This window comes from Silene latifolia, chromosome X, assembly GCF_048544455.1.
Source record: "Silene latifolia isolate original U9 population chromosome X, ASM4854445v1, whole genome shotgun sequence".
Classification (NCBI taxonomy): Eukaryota; Viridiplantae; Streptophyta; class Magnoliopsida; order Caryophyllales; family Caryophyllaceae; genus Silene; species Silene latifolia.
This window is the reverse complement of record NC_133537.1, coordinates 324,777,377-324,790,390: the sequence shown is the minus strand read 5'-3', so window position 1 is coordinate 324,790,390 and position 13,014 is coordinate 324,777,377. Positions and strand designations below refer to the sequence as shown.

General features: G+C 37.2%; 1 non-coding gene across 1 annotated transcript; it reads left to right on the top strand.

The window, feature by feature from the left end:
• Nucleotides 1-6,288: 6,288 nt before the first annotated feature.
• On the top strand, nucleotides 6,289-6,395 carry LOC141624882 (small nucleolar RNA R71). The gene has a single exon (XR_012534685.1). It is a non-coding gene; the product is annotated as a small nucleolar RNA R71 (small nucleolar RNA).
• Nucleotides 6,396-13,014: the final 6,619 nt, after the last annotated feature.

Here is a 13,014-nt window from a genome sequence, read left to right as displayed (position 1 = left end):
CTTACTACTACTAACAATGATAATAATAATAATTCTAATACTAATAACAATACTAATTACAATGATTAATAATAATAATAATAATAATAATAATAATAATAATAATAATAATAATAATAATAATACGGAGTACTACAAAGCAATGGACAAAACAAAACAAAAACATCGACACAATGAAGCAAAGGACAAAAACGAGCAGAGGGGCCCCTGCCGGAAGGCCGGCGGCCGTCGAGGTCACCGGTAGCGAGAACATTAAAGCAAGAGGATGAATTTATGCATTGGTGGTGGGTGTCGGCATGGCGGCTGCCGGTTAGCGAAGATAGAGAACATGGTAGTCAGAAAGCGTGTTTATGCGGGTTTGAAGAAGGGAAAGTGTTGCGTGCCGGTTGGCCGGCCGCCGGTGGCTAGGCCGGCAGCGAGAACTTTACTTCTTGGGCATGGTTGTGTTGGTGGCTGCCGGTTGGCCGGCATAGACAAACAAGGGATTGTTGATTGCATTTATTGATGTCGATGGATGGAGGGTATAGGGGAGGTTGTGGTGGCTTCCACGGTGGTCAATGGTGGTGATGGGAGGTTGGGTTATGAATTTGGAAGTGGGAGGATGTTAGTGGTGGTGATGGGTGGCTGCCACGGTGGCCGGAGGTGGTAGTTGTGATGGTTGAAAGATGGGTGCGTGAAATGGTTGTATTTGTATCTTTGTGGCTAGGGGTAGAAGAAGGGTTCGTGGTGGCTGTTTTGGTGGCATACGGTGGTCATGGGTGGTTGGTATATGATGTTGGAAGTGGAGGGTGGTCAGTGGTGGTGAGTGGTGGTTGCCACGGTGGCCAGAGGTGGTAGTAAAAACTCAGCAAAGACCGTCTGAAATTAGCAGCTGCTCCTTTACTTAGTTTATTTTTCCATGACTTAGCTTATTTTCACCTCCGCCATTTCTTCTCATAATCCCGTCTTGCTCTTCCGCCTCACTTTCCCGTCTTGCCTGCACATTAAATTAATATAATAATAATAATAATACTAATATTATACATAAATACAATTAATTATTTATTATAAACTAATGCGACTAATTATTATAAATTAGTAAATAAATGAGCTATTAAGACATTTAAGCACACAAAATCGAGTCGGAATAAGGTATAAATGCAGGGTAAAATACAACTAAAATGCTACTTATCAAATCTCCCCACACTTAAACTTTACTCGTCCTCGAGTAAGCTCATTAAAACTAAACAGAGACCCATAATATAAAAGACTAGATAAACTAATAATATCCGATGAAAGGCAATTAACGGGCCTTCTCCGTCCCTTCAACTCACACCGAAGCACAATGAGGTATGCATTCCGATGCAAGGCAAGTGGGGGCTTGCGGAAAACTTTTGACACATCCAACATTTAAGCACGTAATCAATCATAAGATGCATCAATCAAAAAGTCAAACCGCTTTCCTCATCTAAGCGGCCGTTTTGCTTCAAAATTGAAAGGTCTAGGTTAGGTGAAACCGTCTCAAAAACCTCAACGAGGTGCCAACTCCGTAAACGTGGCCCAAGCAACCCAGATATGTTCACAAAAGCCAAAGAAACACATTCTAAAGCGGGGAAAAGGGGAAGCAAGGCTAGTCCTCCAAGAATGACACGACACGCGCAAGGTTCAACCAAAAGAGACCCATGGCTAAGGGGACTTAGACCATCGACAACCTCACGGATTTCACTCGTCACTCATTTAAAGACCGGGTGTTTTTGTACAAAAAGTAGCCAAACACTCTCCTACTACGACTCGTGAGAACGTGTCCGCAATCCAATGTGTAAGATCGTCCTACGTCCAAATGAGATGCAAAAAGTACAATGCACAAGCCATGAAATAAGGGTTGTAACGGGGCTAAGGAGTAGGACGAAACGGGATTGGTGCAAGCACCGTTTGGACATGTGGAGTTCAAATCAAGAATTGCCGACACATCACATCCATTTCTTATTGCAACACATGAGACACGTCTACGCCCTAACATAGCATGGATCACCAAAACTATACAAAAATTGCATAAACCCAACTCAAATTGGAAAAACTTTGAAAGTACTCCTCTTATTTCAACAAATGGTAACGTCTACACCCTAACAAAGACTCGGTTTCTCAAGTCTTGCAAAAATTGTGTAAACCCGAATCATTTTGGAAAAACATCAAATTGCCCATTTATTTAGCAACGGCTTTTTCTACCCCTTTTAGTGATGAGAAGGGGTGTTGCTTGCCTTTTTCTTTTCTTAACACGTATATATACAACACAACTAATTCTTTTTGGATTTTTCACAACTTTTTCACTTTTCTATTTTGTTTTTCATTTCTTTTTCAACACCTCTTAATTATATACAATGCCAAATGCAAACCAAGCTCCGACCCAAGTGGATATGTATACTATCCACCACTATGACCCAAATCACCTCCTACAACATTACTACAAAACCGACCAATTCTTGATCAAGAAAGGGTGGTTATGGAATGTAGCTATTTTAATGAGTTTGCCAAATGAATAGGTTGAGGCTCAAAGGGGGTGAATCAAAAAGGGAGATAATGGAAGGGACAAAACAAGGCAGTTTGGCTATGTGAGGTTCATATGCATGTGATAACAAATTTTATTTCATAACTTGTGCACAAAAAATGAAATGCAAATCATGGCCTAAGGACGGAATGACACACTTATGCGTCTAGACATAACACGTCTCGCGAGGAGACCTACTCACAATCCTAAGTCAGGGTCGAGTATGAATGCACCGACCCTAGGAGGCTCTAATCCTCACATTTTAGTAGCTAGGTCGAGGTCTAGGTCTAGCCTACGGTCCTCTCGGTCTCACAAGGCGGCCAAAACTTGGTGGACATGCCCTTTTTCCATATGCTAACCATGTGACACGGGTGTGAGCCATGGGGAGGGGGAAGGCACAGTCAAGACATAACTCATCATAGAGGGTATCATGCTCCCTTCCTAGACCACATTTTTTTCAAAAATTTATATACAAACTCAATGCAATGAGAAGGAAACACAACGCATATATACATGTGAAACAAATGCATGCAAGAAATGGAAATGAACATAAGGTAAACATGCAACAATTTTGACTAATCCTAGCAACACATCAACACCAATAATCCACAATTTCCCCAAGGGAACATCCAAGGCACAAAATCCCATTCTCCTTCAAATATACAAGATACAAAAAGAAAGAACGGTTAAGGAGTAAGAGATTAGAACGAATTTACCAAGCGACTTGTAGCTCCTTTTTGCCTCAAATGGTCGATGTATATGCCAAAGGTTAGCCAAACATATATATACAATGCAATATTTTTGTATTTTTCAGAATTTTTTCAATTTTTAGGCATTTTCTTGCTTTTTCTTAAATTTACAAGTATATATGTATATGTACAAATATAGACAATATTCACAAAGAGGATATTTCCCTCCCCACACTTGAAATTTACATTGTCCTCAATGGAATTAAGTATAGGGAGAGAATAGGAAAAATAAACAACATATTTTTGGTGGTTTTTGAATTTTTGGAAATTAAAGAACATGTTTTTGGATTTTTTTGAATATTTGAAAATAAATAACATGTTTTTGTATTTTTAAATGGAATTTCCTCCCCACACTTATTTATTTACATATTTCCAATGGAAATAAATGTGTGGAGGAAATTCGGAAATGAAATACATGTTTTTGTTGATTTTTGATTTTTCAAATTTTTAGTGATTTTCAAATAAGTATGCAATGCATGATCTATTCTATATGCGGAATTGAAATATGATGCAACTATACTATATGAATGTAAAGAGAGCTAATTTAGATTAGCTCCATTTCGAATCATGTCACTAAATGCAAAATGTGGTAAAAACTTAATTAAAGAGGAGAAGAATATATACATTGCGGTGGTTCTTAAGTAACTCCACCAAACCTCTTCATTCAAAGACTTCATTCAACCGGGATCAATATCCCTAGATCCCACCAACCTTCTACCTTCAATACAAGGATCAATAACACATGAACCCTTGTTCTTCATCATCAAAGCATGCAACTTACCCATGGCATCTTGAACTTCTTGCCATTTTCGGTTCATTTCTTCTTCAAGCTTTTCCTTAGTCTCTTTGTCAACACTAGGGTCATATACCCTCTTTCCTTTCGATCTTTTCCTCCATCTTTTGGGTTTCCCCTTTTCAATTTTTGGTTTTGATTTTGGAGGGGCATTGGTGCTAGAATCGAACTCGGTTTCCCAAGTCTTGCCCATTTCCCCACACTTATCTTTAGCATTCACTTCTTCTTTAAAGAACTTATCCGGTGGCTCATCATCAACTTTTGGCTCACAAGAAATTAAGAGCTCCATGTTCTCATCTTCATTCTCATGGAATTCTAAAGTTTCCACGGCAAACGTGTTTTGAACCACGGTTTTCTTTGAAGCATGTGGTAGCTTGAATTCAACTTTTTCCTCCTCGACTTTGAATGACAATCGTCCCTCTTTGACATCTATGATTGTTCCTCCCGTGGCCAAGAATGGCCTACCAAGAATGACACGAGAGCGTCTTCCCATAGGGATGTCCAATACAACAAAATCGGTAGGAATTGAAAGCTTACCAACTTGAACCATGATATCCTTGAGAATCCCATTTGGAGATTTGATTGTTCCATCGACAAGTTTTATTGTAATGGAAGTGTGGGTTAGGCTTGAAATATTCAACCTCTTCACAAGGGCAAGTGGTATGACACTCACACTTGCCCCTAAGTCACACAAAGCACTATCCACCTTTTGGTCACCAATGGTACATGGAATTGAGAAACTCCCGGGGTCATCAAGTTTGATGGGGATTTCTTTAGATTTGACCACATTGCACTTCTCACTTGAGGCATCAACCTCATGGCTACTAATGTCCACTCTTCTAGAAATGACTTCTTCTTGCTTGGCCAAAGAGTGTTCTTCCATCATGACCACCTCTTCTTCTTCCGGACTCTTCTCAACTTCTACCATCACATTTGGTGATTTCACAATTTCTTCAAGCACAAATTCTTCACTCATAGTGGTTGGTGAAGTCATAATCATCTCTCCCTTACCCGGGTCAACTTCAACATCCAAGCTTGTACCATGAATTGTCATTATTTGCTCAAGCACATAGTCTTCTATGCTCTCTTTTTCGGGCTCACGGTCAACTTCTTGGAATGTTTCCATAGCCATAGAAAAGGGAGTAGTGTAAGATAACTCCTCTTGACTCGGCAAATCAAATGACTCTTCTCTTTCCTCTTCAACTCCAACCATGATAGCATTAACTTCCTTTGCCTTCATAGGGTCTCTTGGATTTTGCCCTTGTCTTAGAAATACACCCGGTGGTTTTTGAGAACTCATGAGAGCTTGGGAAGCCACTTTAGCTTCAAGACTCTTGATTTGTTGTTGGGTATTACTTGCCAAATCCCCTATCAACTTCACCAAGTTTTCATATTTATCATCTCCCATGGTATTGCTTGCTTGGGGTGGTGGCTCTTGGTTGAAAGGTTGGTTGGAAATTGGAAGAGAAAAACCATATCCTTGATCTTTAAAGTTAGAATTTTGGTTGTTCCCTTGGTACCCTTGATTTTGCCCTTGGTTGTACCTTTGATTATTGTTGTATCCTTGATTGAACCCATTGCTGTTGTTCCATTGATTGAATCCTTGGCCAAACCCTTGGTTAGCTTGGTTTCCTTGGTTTCCTTGGTAAAAGTTTTGATTACCTTGGTTTCCTTGGTTACCCTTATAATCTTGATATGCTTGAGATTGGTTGGCAAAGTTTTGGTTGGATCCTTGGTTGTTGTTGAATGAGGGTCTAAGTGGACGGTTGGAAAAATTGTTAAATGCTTGGAAAGCATTCACCTCTTTCACATTGTTCCCATCAAAGTTGTTGTAATTGTTGGCACACAAGTCATATGTGTGACCACTTCCTCCACAAAGTTCACAACTTGAGACTTGAGCCACTTCCTCCATGGGTGCCCCATGTGAGGTTGCGGCTTGGTGCACTTGATTTGTTTGAAACTTCTCAAATTGTTTTGTGAGTAAGTCGAGCTTGACATTTGTCTCGGACTTGGAGGAGTTTTCCTTAGGAAACTTCTCATTCCTTCTTAGCATGTTTCCTCTAGAACCATAGTTTGCTTCCGAATCTACCATTTTCTTGATCAATGTCGTGCCCTCTTCATCACTCAAGTGATCAAATCCTCCCCCCGCGGAGGCATTTACCATCTCCTTGGTCCTCGGTAGCAAAGTTTGGAAGAATGTTTGAGTGATGTACCATTCCGGTATTCCATGGTGGGGGCAACTTGCTATCAAGTCTTGATAACGGTCCCAAGCTTCACCCAAAGACTCCCCATCCTCTTGTTGAAATGTATGAATCTCATTACGGAGCATCGCGGTCTTTGAGGAAGGGTAATATTTGGCCATGAATGATTTAGCCAAGGCATCCCAAGTAGTGAAAGTATCCGGTGGGTGAATGTTCAACCATCGGTCCGCTTTGCCCGTCAATGAAAACGGAAACAACATCATTCTCAAGGTGTCCTCGGACACCCCATTCTTTTTCATCATTGAAACCTTCCTCTTAAACTTTCGGAGGTGAGCATTGGCATCCTCTTCAATATGTCCCCCGAACAAATCCTTCTCAATCAACCCGACTTGGGCGGGATGCATCTCAAAGTTGTTGGGAGCCAATGTGCCAAAATTAATTGGGTCACAAGCATCATTGTGGTTAGGACGGTTATGGTCACGTAAAGCCATTGGTGGTGGTGGTGGTGGTGGTGGATTTGGTATATGAGAAGGTGGTGTTTGAGGTGAGCTATTTGGAAATTGGAAGTTGTGAAATGGATTTTCTAATGAAGGCTCAATTGTGATGTTTGGTTTTTGTTGAGTTGTGTTTTCAATGAGAGGTTGGATGGGTGGATTTGCTTGGTTTATGGTTGCTTGAGAAGAGGTTATAACCCTTGCAATGGTCCTATTCCTTAAGGCTCTAAAAAGCCTTTCGTGGTCGGAGTTAAAGAGCAAAGCTTGGTGGTTCCTCCTAGGCATACAACTTGTCAAACCGTAAGACTCCTAGTGCTTTTACACACTAGGGTAAGGCAAAAATCACACACACTCTACAAGAAGCACACAAACTACACAAACAAGCAAACAACAAGTAACTAAGACTAAGCCTAAGACTCTAACTAACTAAGCATAACCTAACGCCATCCCCGGCAACGGCGCCATTTTGATATAAGGATTTGTCGTCGCTTCCTTTATCAAAAACAATTTATAAAACCAAATAAAAGTAGTATTTATTCGGGTGTCGAACACAAAGATGGCGGGGTTAGATACTAGGTTTGTTTAAGTCTTTAGTTTAGCCAAATAAAAATAAGATATTGATTTATCTAAAACTAAGATGCAAACAAGTTAAATTAAACTAAATGAGATTGTATTCAATTGATGGAAGGCTAAGGTCTTTGGGTTCACAAAGGGCAATTAGGGGGAGAAACAAGGTCTAACAAGAGAAGGGTAATAATAGTGGTCAAGGGTTTAAGACTAATTTCTTAGTCACCTTAAGCTCCTCAATAAGTTGTCACTTGATCGAGATGAACTAGCTACAAATAAAGCATAAAGACTACCCAATAGCATGAGCACCAAGACGGACCGAATGCATCAAAGAGATATTCTAACTTTCATTAAAACTCACCTATAAACACTTCTATAACCATCTAATAGCACAATGCACCAAGGTAAGCCAAACATGTTAATAAAATGTCCAATTTTCATTGAGGCATTTCCACAAACACTTCAAATGCATTAAGAGTAGAAACCACATAATCACCCAATTCAAAAGGTTAACAACCCAAATTCATCCCCTTAATTACCCAAATCCCCCCATGACCTTAGATAAGACTACTCACACATGTTCATGGGTGAGAATTCAACAATAAATTGCAACAAAACACAAGTAAACATTGTAAACATGATAAAGATTACTACTTTAGATGAATAATGATAAAACAACATAAGAAATGTAAACAAATGAAAATAATGTAAACAAAAGATGAGAATTGTACCAACAAAGAGGAAAGTAACAATCTTGGATAATAATGGAAGAATGAATTTCTTATAATCTTCAAATACCACCCAAAATACTAATTGTATACTAATGAGAGATGAAGAATTTGCATAAATAAAAGAAGAATTAAACTAATAATTAAAGAAAGATTGCAAATTTTATTGAATGAAAATAAGAAAGGAAATATTAGGGTTCTTGAGTTACAATATTTGAGAGGAGAGGATGAACTAATCTGATTTTCTATCTAATTGGTAGTGTGTTTTAATGTGGTGTAATAGTAGTGTATATATAGCATCTCTACTAATTAACTTACTACTACTAACAATGATAATAATAATAATTCTAATACTAATAACAATACTAATTACAATGATTAATAATAATAATAATAATAATAATAATAATAATAATAATAATAATAATAATAATAATAATAATAATAATAATAATAATAATAATAATAATAATACGGAGTACTACAAAGCAATGGACAAAACAAAACAAAAACATCGACACAATGAAGCAAAGGACAAAAACGAGCAGAGGGGCCCCTGCCGGCAGGCCGGCGGCCGTCGAGGTCACCGGTAGCGAGAACATTAAAGCAAGAGGATGAATTTATGCATTGGTGGTGGGTGCCGGCATGGCGGCTGCCGGTTAGCCGGCATAGAGAACATGGTAGCTGTGTTTATGCGGGTTTGAAGAAGGGAAAGTGTTGCGTGCCGGTTGGCCGGCCGCCGGTGGCTAGGCCGGCAGCGAGAACTTTACTTCTTTGGCATGGTTGTGTTGGTGGCTGCCGGTAGGGAAGGCGGCTGCCGGTTGGCCGGCAGAGACAAACAAGGGATTGTTGATTGCATTTATTGATGTCGATGGATGGAGGGTATAGGGGAGGTCGTGGTGGCTTCCACGGTGGTCAATGGTGGTGATGGGAGGTTGGGTTATGAATTTGGAAGTGGGAGGATGTTAGTGGTGGTGATGGGTGGCTGCCACGGTGGCCGGAGGTGGTAGTTGTGATGGTTGAAAGATGGGTGCGTGAAATGGTTGTATTTGTATCTTTGTGGCTAGGGGTAGAAGAAGGGTTCGTGGTGGCTGTTTTGGTGGCATACGGTGGTCATGGGTGGTTGGTATATGATTTTGGAAGTGGAGGGTGGTCAGTGGTGGTGAGTGGTGGTTGCCACGGTGGCCGGAGGTGGTAGTAAAAACTCAGCAAAGACCGTCTGAAATTAGCAGCTGCTCCTTTACTTAGTTTATTTTTCCATGACTTAGCTTATTTTCACCTCCGCCATTTCTTCTCATAATCCGTCTTGCTCTTCCGCCTCACTTTCCCGCCTTGCCTGCACATTAAATTAATATAATAATAATAATAATACTAATATTATACATAAATACAATTAATTATTTATTATAAACTAATGCGACTAATTATTATAAATTAGTAAATAAATGAGCTATTAAGACATTTAAGCACACAAAATCGAGTCGGAATAAGGTATAAATGCGGGGTAAAATACAACTAAAATGCTACTTATCACTTACCTCCCTCACTCGAAAGGATGAGATAGGTTAATCCTACCCTAGAGGATCAACCTAGGTTTCTTACCTAATCAAAAAAAAAAAAAAAAAAAAAGAGTATAAAACTCGCATATATTATAACAATGATGAAAAATAAAAATAGTTATGTCACGTTCAGCGTTATAATTACTATAGTTATTATTACATTAATACTTAGGAGAGACGCTATTTCACTAAATTAGTGAGAGACCATTTTTCCGTACTCCTTCTTATGTTTACCGTAACCTATTTGTTGTTGATCATGACCCAAAGTAACACTTTAATTTCGTACTTAGCTATTTACATAATAAATGTTTCATACTGTCATGTTTATCATTAAACATGATTGATTTGTACCTATTTTATAGTCTATATTACCATTTTTTTTCTTTGAATGTCCGTGAAAATAACGATAAAACTTTCTGGAAAAAAAAACTAAACAAACAAACTAAAGCACAAACAGTTAAAAGAAGGTACTTCAATTAAGGAATAACGATCAAAAGCGGAAATATATACTACGAATAGTGTTGTAGTCCGTATGTGAATTATTGGTCTTTACGTGATCTTAAGCCATAAAACTATTATTTTTGTGTATTTTGAACTTGTAGAAGCTCCAATATTGTCACGTTTAGCATATACTCGCTTATACGTGTTTGAGTATTATGTAATTCCCATCGCTTAGCACTTATACTAATTAAATCATAGACGATGTATGATGTATTAATATGTGAATTTAAATTATTCTCAATTTCATGAATCTTATAATCTCGTTATTAGCAGATTCATATAATTATACTAACTCTATTATCTTATTTTATACTCCGTATAGAAATTTAGAATAATTTGTAAAGTTGGAGGTTCTATTTCACGTAAAGAAAATCTCACAACAAAAGTATTGAATGACGATACTCTTTCTCGTCTTTTGCCGTGACAGTGCTCGGGTACTTTGTCCAATCTTCAACCTTCCAATTTTCTCAACGGAACTCTGGATTTGCCTTGATACCATGCTCGGGCTTATATGATAAAAAAAATGATCAAAACCCGAAAATAACCATTACGATGAAATTATCAATAAATACAACAAATAACTTGTAAGAACATCGTTTTGGATACCTTTATAGCTTTATCTCCACCAAATCGACCAGAAAACATGTACGCGTCCCGCCTAATAAAAGTTCCTTACCGCGCTGCGGATCGGAATTCACTTATATGATTGTAAATAAAACCATAAAACTTTTTAAATTAGATAAACACTCTTTAAATTTCCGTTTGATCATATCGATTCAATTCTTGCACCCTTTCAACAAAAGACTCTAATGATCTACAAATAAGCTAATAGAAATAGAAAACAATAGAAAAATATGGCTCAGGGACTGAGCAACAACCTGATTTAATATTGAAATATCCTTTTCATGCCTTTTCTTTTAAGTCGTTGATTTGCTTGCAGCTTGCTAATCTTCTTAGTCGTCTCTTCTTATGCCTTCATAGCACGCATCTGCAAAACTACGGAGTTAATTTCAGTATCAGCAAAACTTAGTACAAAAATCTGATATGATACTCTTCGTAGCAGTAAACACGCAGAGTCCTATGGCAGCATGTAAGTTTAATAGCCTAAGGTTCGCAAATTACTTTCAAAAACATATATCACCGATGGAACGAACAATCTAATTCCATAAAAAAAAATCATATCAGCTGCAAAACTAAATTAAAGGCTACTCAGTTAATTAGAGAACAAACAAATAAAAATAGAAAGAACGACAAAGATGAGGAAATAAGAATCAGGTAAACAATACAGGATATATATACATGCACATTTAGGTAATTGGGTTTATTTAGTATTGTTATTCTCATACAATTGTAGTTCGCGAACAAATCAAATACTTATAACAGAGTAGTAATCAACTTCACGTCATACCGTATATAGGATATATTATTTTTTAATATAGTTATAATTATTTAGCATTATTTATTTCGATTAGGTGTTTTGCCAAACTTGGACTCTCTATAATCGCTCGAAAAAAGCTAGGTAAACAATACAGGATATATATACATGCACATTTAGGTAATTCGGTTTATTTAGTATTGTTATTCTCATACAATTGTAGTTCGCGAACAAATCAAATACTTATAACAGAGTTGTAATCAACTTCACGTCATACCGTATATAGGATATATTATTTTTTAATATAGTTATAATTATTTAGCATTATTTATTTCGATTAGGTGTTTTGCCAAACTTGGACTCTCTATAATCGCTAGTAATCAACTTCACGTCATACCGTATATATGATATATTATTTTTTAATATAGTTATAATTATTTAGCATTATTTATTTCGATTAGGTGTTTTGCCAAACTTGGACTCTCTATAATCGCTCGAAAAAAGCTTCCTTTATTAATATAGATAGATAGATATATAGAAGATTAGGTTAGCGGATTGGAAAGAAAAAATATTGTCTTATTTACCCCCTTAAAAAATACTAACATTCCTTTTATATATTTAATAAATAATTTATTCATATCCTTATTTGTCATTTTATAAATAATCTAAACAATCTGGTAATCTAAAGCTGTCAATTACCAAACACCTCTAAAACAATTCTGCTAAATAAATCTGCTAGTCAAACCCGCTAAATCATTATGCTAATCAAATCTGCTTTCTAAATCTGCTTCTGCTAATATTAATCCGCTGTTTAACAAACAGAACCTAACTCTTCATTTTACCTAAACCTAAACAAACTAACTCTTATGTGTAATTTTTTCTCTAAAATCAAAACTAATTGCTTCTAGGAATCGAACGATGGATCATAGTTATCCGATTAGTGAATTAGTTAGTTTACTTGTCAATTAGTAATATGTTTAGTTTAGTTTAATTTAATTTAATTCAATTTAACGATGTTTATTTGGAAATTAGGGTTTATGATGGGTGGTGTGTTGATGGATGTAGCCGTGGTTCACGGTTGCGAATTGGATACTGGTGAGGGTGGTGAGTAGAGGTGAGAGTGGTGCGCGTTGGATGAGGGGTTGTCGGCGTGACTAGGACACTTGCTTTTCAGATGTTATCGTGACTGAGAATAGGAGTACTTAGATCATATCTATTCAAATGAACAAAGGCTATAACTTAAACAAATTACGACGTTAAATTATTGGAGTACTTAGATCATCTCCAAAAGTAACACAAATTGTCTTATTTTTTTGGGGGGCCTTCTCTAAAAACAGTGGATTCCCAAATAATGGAGAGGTCAGTGCATCAATAAGAATGCTCATTTGAGAAAAGAGAAGACAAAAAGGAATGTTGTTTCTCTCCTTTGCGGATGCTCATATACACCATCTATATCTATATCTATATTCTATATAAAATCTATATCTATATCTATCTATCTATATAAAAGTATAATCAATAGG